Source organism: Apodemus sylvaticus, chromosome 4, assembly GCF_947179515.1.
Source record: "Apodemus sylvaticus chromosome 4, mApoSyl1.1, whole genome shotgun sequence".
NCBI classification, from domain to species: domain Eukaryota; kingdom Metazoa; phylum Chordata; class Mammalia; order Rodentia; family Muridae; genus Apodemus; species Apodemus sylvaticus.
This window is the reverse complement of record NC_067475.1, coordinates 163,080,087-163,093,920: the sequence shown is the minus strand read 5'-3', so window position 1 is coordinate 163,093,920 and position 13,834 is coordinate 163,080,087. Positions and strand designations below refer to the sequence as shown.

General features: G+C 43.6%; 1 pseudogene; it reads left to right on the top strand.

Moving 5' to 3' along the window:
* The first annotated feature begins 1,025 nt into the window (after positions 1 to 1,025).
* LOC127683767 (peptidyl-prolyl cis-trans isomerase D-like) lies at positions 1,026 to 4,200 on the top strand (annotated as a pseudogene).
* The last annotated feature ends 9,634 nt before the right edge of the window (positions 4,201 to 13,834 follow it).

Below are 13,834 nucleotides of genomic sequence, written 5' to 3'. Positions count from 1 at the left end.
TGAGTGTTTAGTACCATAATTCTTATGTCTAAATTAACACTAAAGTTTTGTATAGGTAAACCCAGTCAATATTTTATTTTCTGTCCTTGCACCTACAATAAACCTTTCATTCCAAAAAGAAAAGAAAAGAAAAGAAAAGAAAAGAAAAGAAAAGAAAAGAAAAGAAAAGAAAAGTCCCCTGTTAACCCAATAAAAGCAATTCCTCTAGGGTCCCAGGAGAGTTGGTCCAGAATTTCTTAGCTAAACTATAACTAGTAGATGTAAGACTTTTTAAAAAAAAAAAAAAAAAAAGAACTTTGACATACTCAATGATCTGTGTTTTTAAATTGCCTTTTTTTAAAAAAATATTTTTATACAGTATGTTTAATCGGGGTTTCTCTCCCCTTGTCTTCTCCGAGATCCCATTTCCTCTCCTGCTCATCCCCATACCATCTTTATCTTTTCCTTTAGAAATCTAATAGGCTAATCAAAAAGAAAATCCAGAATAAAGCAAACCAAACAGAGAAAAGAAAAAGAAAAAGAAAAAAGAAAAGAAAACGTTCAAAAAAATACATACCCTCCCACACACATATAAGAATACAAACCCATAAAAACACAAAATTGAGCCGGGCGGTGGTGGCACACGCCTGTAATCCCAGCTCTTGGGAGGACGAGGCAGGTAGATTTCTGAGTTCGAGGCCAGCCTGGTCTACAGAGTGAGTTCCAGGACAGTCAGGGCTACACAGAGAAACCCTGTCTTGAAGAAACCAAGTCCAAAAAAAAAAAAAAAAAAAAAAAAAGAAAAAGAAAAAGAAAACAAAAACACAAAATTGGAAACCATGATAGATAAGTAAAAAGACAGGTAAGGTTCAAAAACCTATTATTGAGTCTGTTTTGTGTTGGCCATCTACTGCTGGGTACAGGGCTGCCCTTAAGTGTGCTCTGTGTACCAGTGAGGCTCCACTGGACAAAACTAATTTTTCCTTTGCGAGTGGTTGTCAGCTTCTGGCTTGGGGAAGGGCGCCCCTCCACTTTCCTTCTCGGTGATGGGACTCCGGCTGGCGCAGACCTCTGCAGCCCCTGTGGAAGCTGTCCACGGTCCTTGGGGTTCATATGTGTACCCATGAGCTCTGCTTAGAAGGCCTCCTTTCCGTGGTGAAGTCTTGAGTTCATGTGTGTTTAGGACTTAGTGTCCCAGGTCTCTCCCCCTCTGCACACTGGTCAGCTGGGGGTGTCTAAATTAGTGCCCATCTCCCGCAGGAGGAAGCATCTCTTGCCAGCTGAACAATACACTAAATCCGTCCCCAGCAGGTGTGGCTTCTGGGTTCCCAGACAGAGTCCCATGACGGTTTCTCTGCCTTCAACTTTTAGTCAGAACTCTCAAAACCTTCTTTAAAGGCTCTGGGCTGCGTTTTCTCTCTCTACTCAGCTCACAGTCTTTTCAATAAATGCCCAGTCGAGAAACATTTTTTCTATGCAAAGTCAGTGTGTGCTTTTAGTCCCCAGTCAAATACTATTTCCCTTCCAACTTCTAACTGGAAGCTTTGGGGTGCCAGGGTGGGTGTGGTGTGTGACAGGGCATGTATGGGATGGGGTAGGGGAGGACTGGGATGAACCAGTGACTGAATTCAGAGTCCTATACAGGTGTCTCTAGGCCTCTTTTCTTTTCTTCTCTTCTCTTTTCTTTTAATTAATTTTTCATTGGACATTTTATTAATTTACATTTCAAATGTTATCCCCTTTCCTGATTTCCACCCAGAACCCCCCCTATGCCATCCCCCTCCTGCTTCTGAAGGTATGTCCCCCCAGCCCCACCCACTCCTGCCTCCCCGCCCTCTCATTCTCCTACACTGGGGCATCGAGCCTTCTCAGGACCAAGGGCCTCTTCTCCCATTGATGACAAGGCCATCCTCAGCTACATATGCAGCTGGAGCCGTGGGTCCCTTCATGTGTACTCCTTGGTTGGTGGTTAAATCCCTGGGAGCTCTGGTTGGGTGATATTGTTGTTCTTCCTATGGTTGCAAACTTCTTCAGCTCCTTCAGTCCTTTCTCTAACTCCTCTATTGGGGACCCCGTAAACAGTTCAATGGTTGACTGCGAGCATCTGCCTCTGTATTTGTCAGGCTCTGGCAGAGTCTCTCAGGAGACAGCCATATCAGGCTCCTGTCAGCAAGCACTTCCTGACATCCACAATAGTGTCTGCATTTGGTGACTATATATGGGATGGGTCCCCAGGTGGGACAGTCTCTGGATGGCCTTTCCTTCAGTCTCTGCTCCATATGTTGTCTCCATATTTCCTCCCATGAATATTTTGTTGCCCCTACTAAGAAGGACCGAAGCACCCACACTTTGGTCTTCCTTCTCCTTGAGCTTCATGTGGTCTGTGAATTGTATCTTGAGTATTCCGGACTTTTGGGCTAATATCCACTTATCAGTGAGTGCATGCCATGTGTGTTCTTTTGTGACTGAGTTACCTCACTCAGGATATTTTCTAGTTCCTTTCATTTGCCTAAGAATTTCATGAATTCTTTATGTTTAATAGCTGAGTAGTATTCCATTGTGTAATGTACCACATTTTCTGTATCCATTCCTCTGTTGAGGGACAGCGGGTTCTTGCCAGCTTCTGGCTTTTGTAAATATGGCTGCTGTGAACACAGTGGAGCATGTGGGAGGCCAGGGCATCGGAGCTGGCTGGGGCCGCTGCGGACATCTGAGTGCAGATCTCCTTGAATAAAGGGTGAGTAGTGAGGAGGATTCCAGTAAGGGGGCAGAGTGTCCAAAAATCCTGAGGACAGAACAGGAAGAGTGAGCCACTGTGGTGGGACAGGGCCATGAAAGGTGTCAGAGACAATTTCAGAGTCACAGGATCCAAGGCATAGGGACCATTTAAGGTCCTTATTTTAATTCTTGGAAGAAATGAAGTTCTTAGGATTTTAGAGGAGGAAATGATATTAGAGAGATCAGGAATTCAAGGCCCATACCTAAAAATAATAAAAGCAATATACAGCAAACCAATAGCCAACATTAAACTAAATGGAGAGAAATTAGAAGCAATCCTACTAAAATCAAGGACAAAACAAGGCTGCCCCCTCTCTCCCTATCTATTCAATATAGTACTCCATGTTCTAGCCAGAGCAATTAGGCAACAAAAGGAGGTCAAAGAGATACAAATAGAAAAGGAGGCAGTCATGATATCACTATTTGCAGATGATATAATACTATACATAAGGAGAAAGTATTTTTGGTGAAAAATTTGAAGATGAAAATTTTTATTACAAGCATGATTGAGAGAGTTTGCTGAGTATGGCAAATGCAGGCCCCAATGCAAATGGGTCTCAGTTCTTTATCTCAACAGTTTCAACTCCTCATTTGGATGGGAATCACGTGGTATTTAGTCAAGTAATTAAAGGACTAGGTGTGGAAAGCATGCTTAAAAATGTAGAAGTGAGCTGGGTGGTGGTGGCACACGCCTGTAATCCCAGCACTCTGGGAGGCAGAGGCAGGCATATTTCTGAGTTTGAGGCCAGCCTGGTCTACAGAGTGAGTTCCAGGACAGCCAGGGCTATACAGAGAAACCCTGTCTCAGAAAAAGAATAAAAGGAAGAAAATGTAAAAGTGAGGGGTGAAAACCTCCCATACTGTGTCATTGCAGAATGTGGAGGACAGAAAAAAAGAGGATGACTGGGGAATGTCCCACAAAGATGGCTCTGGTGACAGTCATCCAGATTTCACTGAGGATGTAGATATAGACTTAAAATATGTAGATAAATATTTTATTAATAGCTGAAGATGTAGAAAACATTGGAAACATTTTTTCCAAGTCTCTGAACTGGGCTATGGCTATTAAAAATCTGCAAAAGTTTTAAGGTATGCGGATAGTTGAAAGGCTGTTGTTGAGAAACCAGATTCATCCAGACTGCAACCTATAGCCTTAAGTTCTGTGCCGAATATTGGTGTTTGTAAATGGAAGGTGTCATATTGGCCCTGGGGCAATTGACAGTTGTACGGAGGTTCTTGAAATGGATGTGTCAAACACCAAAGCATTATACCAAAAACCAAGGACGACAAGGATTAAGATGGTGGTTCACACAGTGGCTGATTTAAGAAGTTGCCCCAGGAGATAAAACTATGCAGGCAGAATTGCTTAAAGTTAAACAAATGATAAAGACACAGAAAGATAAAGATAAAGAGAAGGCCATGTATGCAAAAGTGATTGCTTAGTAAGGATTAAACTTTCCTTAAATATTGTACATTGATTATATAAGGGGTAATGTAAGTTACTGTCTACATAATCCCTGATATGTTTCCCTTAATTATCTGTCATTGTTTACATAGAAGTGCTGACACAGGTTCCTTCTTCACAGAGTGTTATGAAATACAATAGCAAACAAACAACCCTGTGTGAGCTGAAGTGATGTTTCCTCTGTACAGTGTTGGGCTCTAATGGGGACCTGCACGATGTGTGACATGACAGTGCGTGCGTGTTGGAACTGACCCTCTTCCTGTCTTTCACTTTCTCCTCTCCTTCATTCTCCAGTCACAACTTCTAACCACGTACTTGCACAAAACCCACTATTACATGTGCTACAAATTGAAATTTGGGGGACTAAATGAGAGGACATATGTTAACAGGATACAGTGCTATTCTGGAATTTTCCAAACATCTTTGGGGTTGTTGTATTTATACCTGTAAGAATTTACTTTCTGTTACTTTTTGAGGTATTTGTGATCCAACCCATGACCTCTTACATGACAGCTATGTTCTGTATCTATGATAATCATTGTCTGATGCCTCATGTAGTGGCTATTCCTGGTTGTCAACTTGACTATATCTGGAATGAACTACAGTCTAGAATTGGAAGGCTCAGAGATATAAGTTTCTGACCTGGATCTTGGTATGGAGATCTTGAAGCATAGTGGCTAAGGCAAAGAGCTCTCCGAGTTCAAGATCATTTGGGATTAAAGGCATGTATGCACACACCTTTAATCTGGGCCACACCCTCTGCTGGAGAACTACAGCCTTTAATCTGGGCCACATCCTCTGCTGGAGACCTCCAGCCTTTAATCTGGGCTATACACTGGCTGGAGATATATAAGGACATTGGAAGAAGGAAGATTGACTCACTCTTCCTTGCCTGCTTGCCTCGTGGGACTGAGCAACTGCTAGATCCTTGTTGACCCAAAGCTGCTGACCATTGTTGGGGAGTTGGACTATAGACTGTAAGTCATCGACAAATTCCCTAACTATATAAAGACTATCCATACGTTCTGTGACTCTAGAGAACCCAAACTAATACACCTCACAACATTTTGAAAAGCATAAAGTTAACATTAGTCTATTATACACAGGGAGTCTATTTTAACATGGTTTTCCTGAGTTTAGAATTTGGAGTGTGTAGTTGTGCGATTCTGGCCTAAGGCATCTCCTGATGCTGCTGTCTTGACTGCAGACTGACTCTGCAGCCATCTGAAAGCTGTGCAGGGCTGAAGGGGTTGCTTCCAAGGGTCCTGGCTCCCATCCTCAGGAAAGTGGTAATGGATGTTGGTGAAAGGCCACAGATATCTAAGTAGCAAGGCAGTGGACCAACTTCAGAGTAAGCAAGGTGAGAGAAACCAGTAGAAACACCACGTCTTCAGTGATTTCACCTCCCAAAGTCCCGTTCTATCATGTTGGCAGCGTCTGACTGATTAGACACCCAAGTTTTATTTAACACAGAAGCAGGGCCCACAAAGTATGAAATCAAGGAGAGAAGGATCAGTGGACACTGTCTTGGTGGTTGTCTACCTCAGTATAACTCTGTTACCAGAGAGGCACTTGGAAACATCCAGGCTTCCCTGCGAAAATGACCAACGTTGAAGAAATCAAGCTGATGAAAATTTCATAAAACAATGAGGATAATACATCTTTCATAATGAATTCTGCCTTTCTTTCTGCTCCATTAAGTTTCATTGTCAATGCAGGCCCTGGAACTTGGCTGGCAGTATTAAGGAATAATTGGAGAACTCTACAGGCTCGATAATCACACAGCAGTGGTCTGTCCTAAGGCTGTACTTGCTATAAAGCAGGTGGTGATGTGCTCAGCCTTGTTTGGTGAGACTTTTTCCCTTCTAACAGCGAATGCATCAGCTGCTGGGAGGCCACAGTGATTATGGTGTACTCTACTGCAACTTCATGTTTATTCTTCCTTCACTTTAAAAGCCCTTGCAGCTCAATAAAGAGGCAACATCTCCATCAATAAGTTATGAGGCCAATAGTAAAAATCAGGTGACCATTTTATAATATATATTATTAATACAATTTAGTAATACTTCATGAATTCAATTTTTCTCACATAGAAAAATCATCTGAGAAGGGCCATTTGTGGAGCCATTTGGAACCTTAATACAGAAGAAGCTTCCTAAAATATAGACATCTATGAAAGTGGTGTAAGTGGAATCATCAAATAACAGGGGAGACATCTCTCATCACAAAATTTTGGTACAGGAATGTGTTACATGTAATCGAGTTGGTGGTCAAGGGCACCTCACAGGATCCCCAAACAGCCCAGGCTATAGCCAAGGCTGTATTGGTCACTTTCCACAAACCAATTATAAGGTTGTAGTACAGATGACAACACCTATACAGTTCACGGAACATGGAGACATTAGGCTGGTGCCTTCTTTGAGCCTTCACCCCTATTGACTAGTGTTCAGTGCAATGGAAATTACTCAAAATGCTATCAAAGAAGAAAGGTAAAGACCAATCCAGCTACAAACACTTTGATCTACAATGGTGACCTATGAGCTGTGCTAGTGCAATGGTGACACACAGCTACAGGAGTGGCCAACCAGTCTCTTATAGCTACCCATCCTGGACATTGGGGGAGGGTGGCCAGAATTTGAGGCTAAATAGACCAAGGGGAAGCCTAAATCTATTCTTCTGCTAAAGCGAAGTAGCAATAAAGTAAGTCCTAATAACACCCTGCTGTGCTTGTAGATCGGTGCATTGCCCAGCTCTCGACAGAGAAGCTTTCTCCTGTGAGACATAAGAATAAATAGGGACCCACGCTGGACAGAGAGTGAGAGAACACTCACCCCTAATAGGATGTCTCCATCAGTTCCTTTTTCTCAGGGTTCAGGGAACTCTGCATAAGAGAAGGTAGAAAGATCTTAAAAGCCGGAGAAAATGGAGAACAGTAAGAAAACAAGGTCTTCTAGTTAGGCTAGTACACGTATGAGCTCCCAGAAACTGTGGTGGCGTGCACAGGTCCTGTGGTGGCATGCACAGGTCCTGTGGTGGCATGCACAGGTCCTATAGTGGCATGCACAGGTCCTGTGGTGGCATGCACATGTCTTATGGTGGCATGCACAGGTCCTATAGTGGCATGCACAGGTCCTGTGGTGGCGTGCACAGGTCCTGTGGTGGTGTGCACAGGTCCTGTGGTGGTGTGCACAGGTCCTGTGGTGGCGTGCACAGGTCCTGTGGTGGCATGCACAGGTCCTATAGTGGCATGCACAGGTCCTGTGGTGGCGTGCACAGGTCCTGTGGTGGCGTGCACAGGTCCTGTGGTGGCATGCACAGGTCCTATAGTGGCATGCACAGGTCCTGTGGTGGCGTGCACAGGTCCTGTGGTGGCGTGCACAGGTCCTGTGGTGGCATGCACATGTCCTATGGTGGCATGCACAGGTCCTGTGGTGGCATGCACATGTCCTATGGTGGCATGTACAGGTCCTGTGGTGGCATGCACATGTCCTATGGTGGCATGCACAGGTCCTGTGGTGGCATGCACATGTCCTATGGTGGCATGTACAGGTCCTGTGGTGGCGTGCACATGTCCTATGGTGGCATGCACAGGTCCTGTGGTGGCATGCACATGTCCTATGGTGGCATGCACAGGTCCTATAGTGGCATGCATAGGTCCTGTGGTGGCATGCACAGGTCCTGTGGTGGCATGCACAGGTCCTGTGGTGGCATGCATAGGTCCTGTGGTGGCGTGCACAGGTCCTGTAGTGGCATGCACAGGTCCCGCACAGGTTTGGTTCTGATGGGGTCCCCATGCTGAAAGGAAATGTGGACAGTTACCACCATCCCTAATCCAGAGTGCAAGCGTGTGTGTTTCTGCATCTGTCTGTGTTTCCTTATCTTTTTTTTTTTGGCTTTTTTCTTCTGTTTGTTTTTGTTTTTATTTTGTTAGTATTATTGTTTTACATGCATGTTTGTATCCTAACGAGTGTGAGAGAGGAGGGGAGGATCTATGTGAGTCGGGAGGAGAGGAAGATATGGGAGAAATTAGGGGATGGAAAGCCACAGTTAGAGCAGATTGTACTAAATATATGTTTTTGATAAAAATATTACAGTACAAACTCACAGAAAAAAAAACTCATTAGGTTTGAAGTAAGGCTTTAGAACTGAAAATCTGAATAAGTGGTGGTCCACAAATGGTGGTCCACAGCATGGTGCCCAGGCTGCACTGTACACAATGTTACCGTGTCAATATCCAGCAATTTGCAGACTCAACCTGCAACATGAAAGGGTTCTGATAAGAGGGCCTTTCAAACATTAAATCCTAAAAGAGGTTTTCTTAAGAAAATCGATAGGATTAGACTCAAACTTTCTATGGTTATCAGTAAAGCTCTGAGGATGTGTGATACAAGTCGTAATGAGTTTGTGTCCTGTGTAATAGCAAAGTGCAGAAAACTTGCTACAGATTGGAATAAGCAGAGAACACAACTATACAACAATGTTGTGGTTAATTAGGATGCCCACTCAGACTGGACCACATTCTATTTCCCTGTAAAGGCATTACCCATCAATCAGGGAGTGGGAATTAAGTATTGCTATCAGACTGCACTGTGTATATAGTCTTAACAGTCACTATACATTAATATAAAGATAACATGCAAACATATCTCATTTCAGTAAAACTGAAATGTTCTCAAAGAATACCTAGCTGTGTTGAGTTTGAACATCACAATCAAAGAAGCCGGGGAGAGAGCTTGGTGGGGAAAGCACTGACACGGGAGCCCACGGCTGAAGTCTGGATTCCCAGGCCCTGTGCAAGGTCTTTCTGCGTGTCCTAATCTGAACACTGAGGTCGCTGAATGAGCTCCTCAGAGCAAGATTCCTAGCCAGGCTTGGTGGGCTGATGAGCTCTGTGTCCACTTGAAAGAGTCTTCCTCGACGGCACCCTGTGGTGGTTTGAATATGCTTGGCCCAGGGAACAGCACTATTGGGAGGTGTGGCCCTGTTGGAGGAAGTCGTGGGCTTTAAGCCCCCTGCCCTGCATGGAAGCCAGTCTTCTAGTGGCCTTCAGATGAAGAAGTAAAACTCTCAGCTTCTCCTGTTTCATGCCTGCCTGGACGCTGCATTGCTCCCGTCTTGACAACACTGGACTGAAACTCTGAACCAGTAAGCCAGCCCCAGCCCCAGTTAGATGTTTTCCTTATATAAGAATTGCCTTAGTCATGGTGTCTCTTCATAGTAATAAAACCCTAACTAAGACATATCCCATGTCAACCCCTGGCTTCTACATGTGCACGTTCTCTCTGTCTCTCTGTCTCTCTGTCTCTCTGTTTCTCTCTCTCTCTCTCTCTCTCTCTCTCTCTCTCTCTCTCTCTCTCTCTCTCTCTCTCTTTCTCTCTCTCTCTGTCTCTCTCATGAACACACACACACATGAACATCTATATACATATGCAAGTATTCCATGAACACACACAAAATAGAAATTAAAAATACAAATAAAAAATCAATACACCTGTGTGTTGGTGTCCTTGGGTTGCTGGGACAAAGACTTCTCAGGTTGTGCTCTTTAAACAACAGAAGTCAAAGTTTTCTTAGTTTTGGAGTTACAAGTCTGAAATCACTGTTAGCAGTTTGGTCATTTGAAAAGTTCTCTTTTAGCTTCTTGCCTCTGAGCTGGCCATCTTCCTGTGCATCTGCACACTGACCCTTTTCTGTGCTGATGCATCCTGATCTTCTCCTGACACTTAAAGGCTGACTCACTGAGAGTGTACCTGATGACCTTATCTTAATTTGATTACTTTGAAAGCATCTAGCTGCAGCCTCTGAATGACCACCGAAGGTCCTCTGCATCTCTGAAGGGACACATTTCAATGCATAAAACACTCTTTGAGATATCCCTGTAAGTTGTTATACTAGTGTTTTGAATTGGGACTGAAGATGCCCAATTTCTCTCTCTCTCTCTCTCTCTCTCTCTCTCTCTCTCTCTCTCACACACACACACACACACACACACACACACGTTGGATGGTGAAAATGGCCTGGTGAGCAACATAACAAAAAGGAGATGCCTGCTCCTCAAGGGTCTTCTACTCGTTTCCTACACAAGAGTAGGCATGTGGGGTGAGCTGAGATCTGCTAGGTAAACTGAATTTAGCTTGGAGTGTGTTTGGGGGTTCTGCAGGGAAGATGCTCAAGTGAGGCTGTGAATTGTTTCATTGTTGCATGGACTAACCTGGTGTTTCTCTAGAAACGTTTGGAACAAAGCAAACAGGAAACAAGCAGTTGTGAAGTCAAAACAGGAGAGCGTGTATGGATTCAGTCACTTTGTTTATGACCACCACCCCCCCCAGTAGTAGAAGCTAACTGGTCAACCACCCTGACTGTTCACACAGCTCTGAGGGTTTCTTGTTACTTTCTTTGACTCTTACTTTTTCTCTGCTAAAGGCAGCCATGCTTCTGTACATCACGATATCTCTTAAATACCTGTTGGAACCAGATGGTATGTAGATACAATAATATCCCCAGAGGGATTGTTTTGCTTTCTTCTGTTTGTCACAAGAAAACACTTTGGTATGAACATAGTGGAGAATGTCCTTATTACATGTTGGAGCAGCTTCTGGGTATATGCCCAAGAGTTATTTCTAATCGCCAGAAGCTGGAAAGAACCCAGATGTCCCTCAACAGAAGAATGGAATGGAGTAATTACTCAACTATTAAAAACAATCAATTCCCAAAATTCTTAGGCAAATGAAAAGAACTATAAAATATCATCCTGAGTGAAGTAACTCAGTCACAAAAGAACACACATGGTATGCACTCACTGATAAATGGATATTAACCCTAAAGCTCAGAATACCCAATATACAATCCACATGAAACTCAAGAAGAAGGAAGACCAAAGAGTGGATACTTTGATCCTTCTTGGAAGGTAGATCAAAATACCCATGGCTCACAGTCAACCAATAGACTAAGCGTTGGGTCCCCAATGGAGCAGCTAGAGAAAGGACCCAAGGCGCTGAAGAGGTTTGCAGCCCCGCAGGAGGAACAACAATATGTACCAACCAGTGCCACCAGAGCTCCCAGGGACTAAACCACCAACCAAAGAATACACATGGAGGGACCCAGGGCTCCAGCTGCATACGTAGCAGACTATTTCAGACATCAATGAGAGGAGAGGCCACTGGTCCTATGAAGGCTCAATTCCCCAGTGTAGGGGAATGCAAGTCAGGAAAGTGGGGGTAGTGGTGGTAAGCAGGGGCTTTCAGAGGGGTAACGAAAGGAGATAACATTTGAAATGTAAATAAAGCAAATATCTAATAAAAAAAGTTTTTTAAAAAGGAAAACACTTTGGTAAATCAAGTCAGCTTTCAAATGCTTGAAATTACAAATAAGAAATAAGAGTCAGGAAAAGGTCAAATGAAGAATGAGGCTAAATCATGTAATTTAGATGGACTGTTTTGATAAGAGAGTGGGATTGTGCCAACGCTGTAGATTTAGTAGGAAGAAAAGTCCAGCTCCACAGCTGTGTCTGTTTTTGTACGTGGCGTGGGTGGCAATGATGTATGTGGTTCCCCTTCATCCTGGCACTTCATTATTTTTTACCCAGAATGGCATTTCTGGTACAAGCTTTTAACACGGTGTTTCCTCATCTTGTTCTGAAATAGTATCTCCACCACAATCAGCCTCTTAAACAACCCTCCGCTGACTCCCGTCTGGAGGCAGCTACACCAGGAACAGGGCTGCTCATCCCCCTCGTTTGTGTTTCTTTGAGTCTTTCTGAGGATACCAAAACCAATGACGATAAAATAGAAAATCAGACAAGATTTATTTATTTTTTATAAATTATGCACATGTGAACAAACATGTCATTTGGTTAAATCAACATGCACACCATAAAAAGTGATAACAGAATCAAAAGCATATGTCTTTAACCCTCCTTTTAACTAAGTTTTTTTTGTGTTTAATTGTATCTTTGAGAAAACATGCTATGAACTTGAGAACAGAGCTTCATTTACAGCAGAGCATTTTCATTAACATATTTCTTTTCATTGCTCTATCAAGATTTAATTAATATAGAATTTTCCCAAATGACATAAAACAAGGGACTTTAAGAAAGGTGGTAGCCGGGTAGTGGTGGCGCATGCCTTTAATCCCAGCACTTGGGAGGCAGAGGCAGGCAGATTTCTGAGTTTGAGGCCAGCCTGGTCTACAGAGTGAGTTCCAAGACAGCCAGGGCCACAAAGAGAAACCCTGTCTGGAAAAACAAAAACAAACAAACAAACAAACAAACAAACAAAACCCCAACAACAACAAAAAAGAAAGTTGGTTTGTTATGCATGGGCAAAGTCTATGGGTTGTATATTTTGACTGTGCTAAAATTTCACCATATACTCTGACTTGAGTTTTAATAGCCAACGGGGCCTGGCCTTAAATCACTGAGGTTAAAGAGTCACTTTAGCTTTCTTAACCTGATGGCTTTGCATCAATTAACCTGAGGTGACACTCATTTGATAGGACTTTGCGGAGAAGAAATGACACGGTACATGTATGGTAGTCAGTAGTAATGCACTATTGGGTAGCCTCACTGGGTTTGGAATCAACTAGGAGAGACACACTTCTGGATGTGCCTGTGAGGACAGAAGGTTTAACAGGGGAGGGGAGACACAGCCTGGAGACACACAGCACTAACACAGGTCTGTGCCCCTGGTCTGAGGGAAAGCAGGGCACTGTGAGTCGCCCTCTCTGTGCTCTGCTCTCTGGGCTGTTCTGATGTGCAAAATCCCAGCTACCTCCTCCCACACTCTGAACTCTGCAGTGCCTCTCCCTCCATGGGCCTAAAGAAACCCTTCCACAGACCAGTTGCTTTTGGTCAAACATCTGGTCACAGTAATGCAAAATTGTTTTATCTCTACAAGTACTTAATTTGCTAAAGTATTGCAAATGTTAACTGAAATGAGAGCTCTAAGGACAGCAGGGTATTAGCCTCAGAGGAATGCAGAAATGACCTTGGCCAACTGCCCACTCAAAGCAAGCGCCCTTGAGGTTGTGACCACGGTTTGAACACCCCCAAGAAGGGGTCCTGATCATATGCCAGGGTTTCTGGCTGTGTGATGAACAGTTTGAATTATGACCATGTTTTCTGGGTCACTCTATGCATAAAATGTTGACATCCTGCCTCAAAATCAGTACTAGAAGACTGCAATACATTTAATAAGATATGGGGACATCTGTCTTCCCTGGAATACCAGCGTGGCAGGCTATGACTGTGACAGCACCATGGGTCCAGACTAGTCTCAGTGTATACTGTTCTGGCTTCAATGGGCAATAATGCCTCCTACAAAAATTACTTTATCTGATGCCGTCTTTACCTGTCTGCATGGATTTTACATTATGTGTGTGCGTCTTTGACGCTTATCATTGCTTTGTAAACTCAATACAGTGGGGGAGCAATTGTCATCATCATCATCATCATCATCATCACCATCATCATCATCATCTTTATCATTATCATTTTGATGTGAGGAGGCATCTGAGTGAAGCGTGACAAGCCTTCAGAGAAGGAAAGCGGGCAGGTTAGCAGAACCGTGAGAAGAAGGGAGAAGGGAGCTGATGTGCAGCTGGAGGAATTACCTG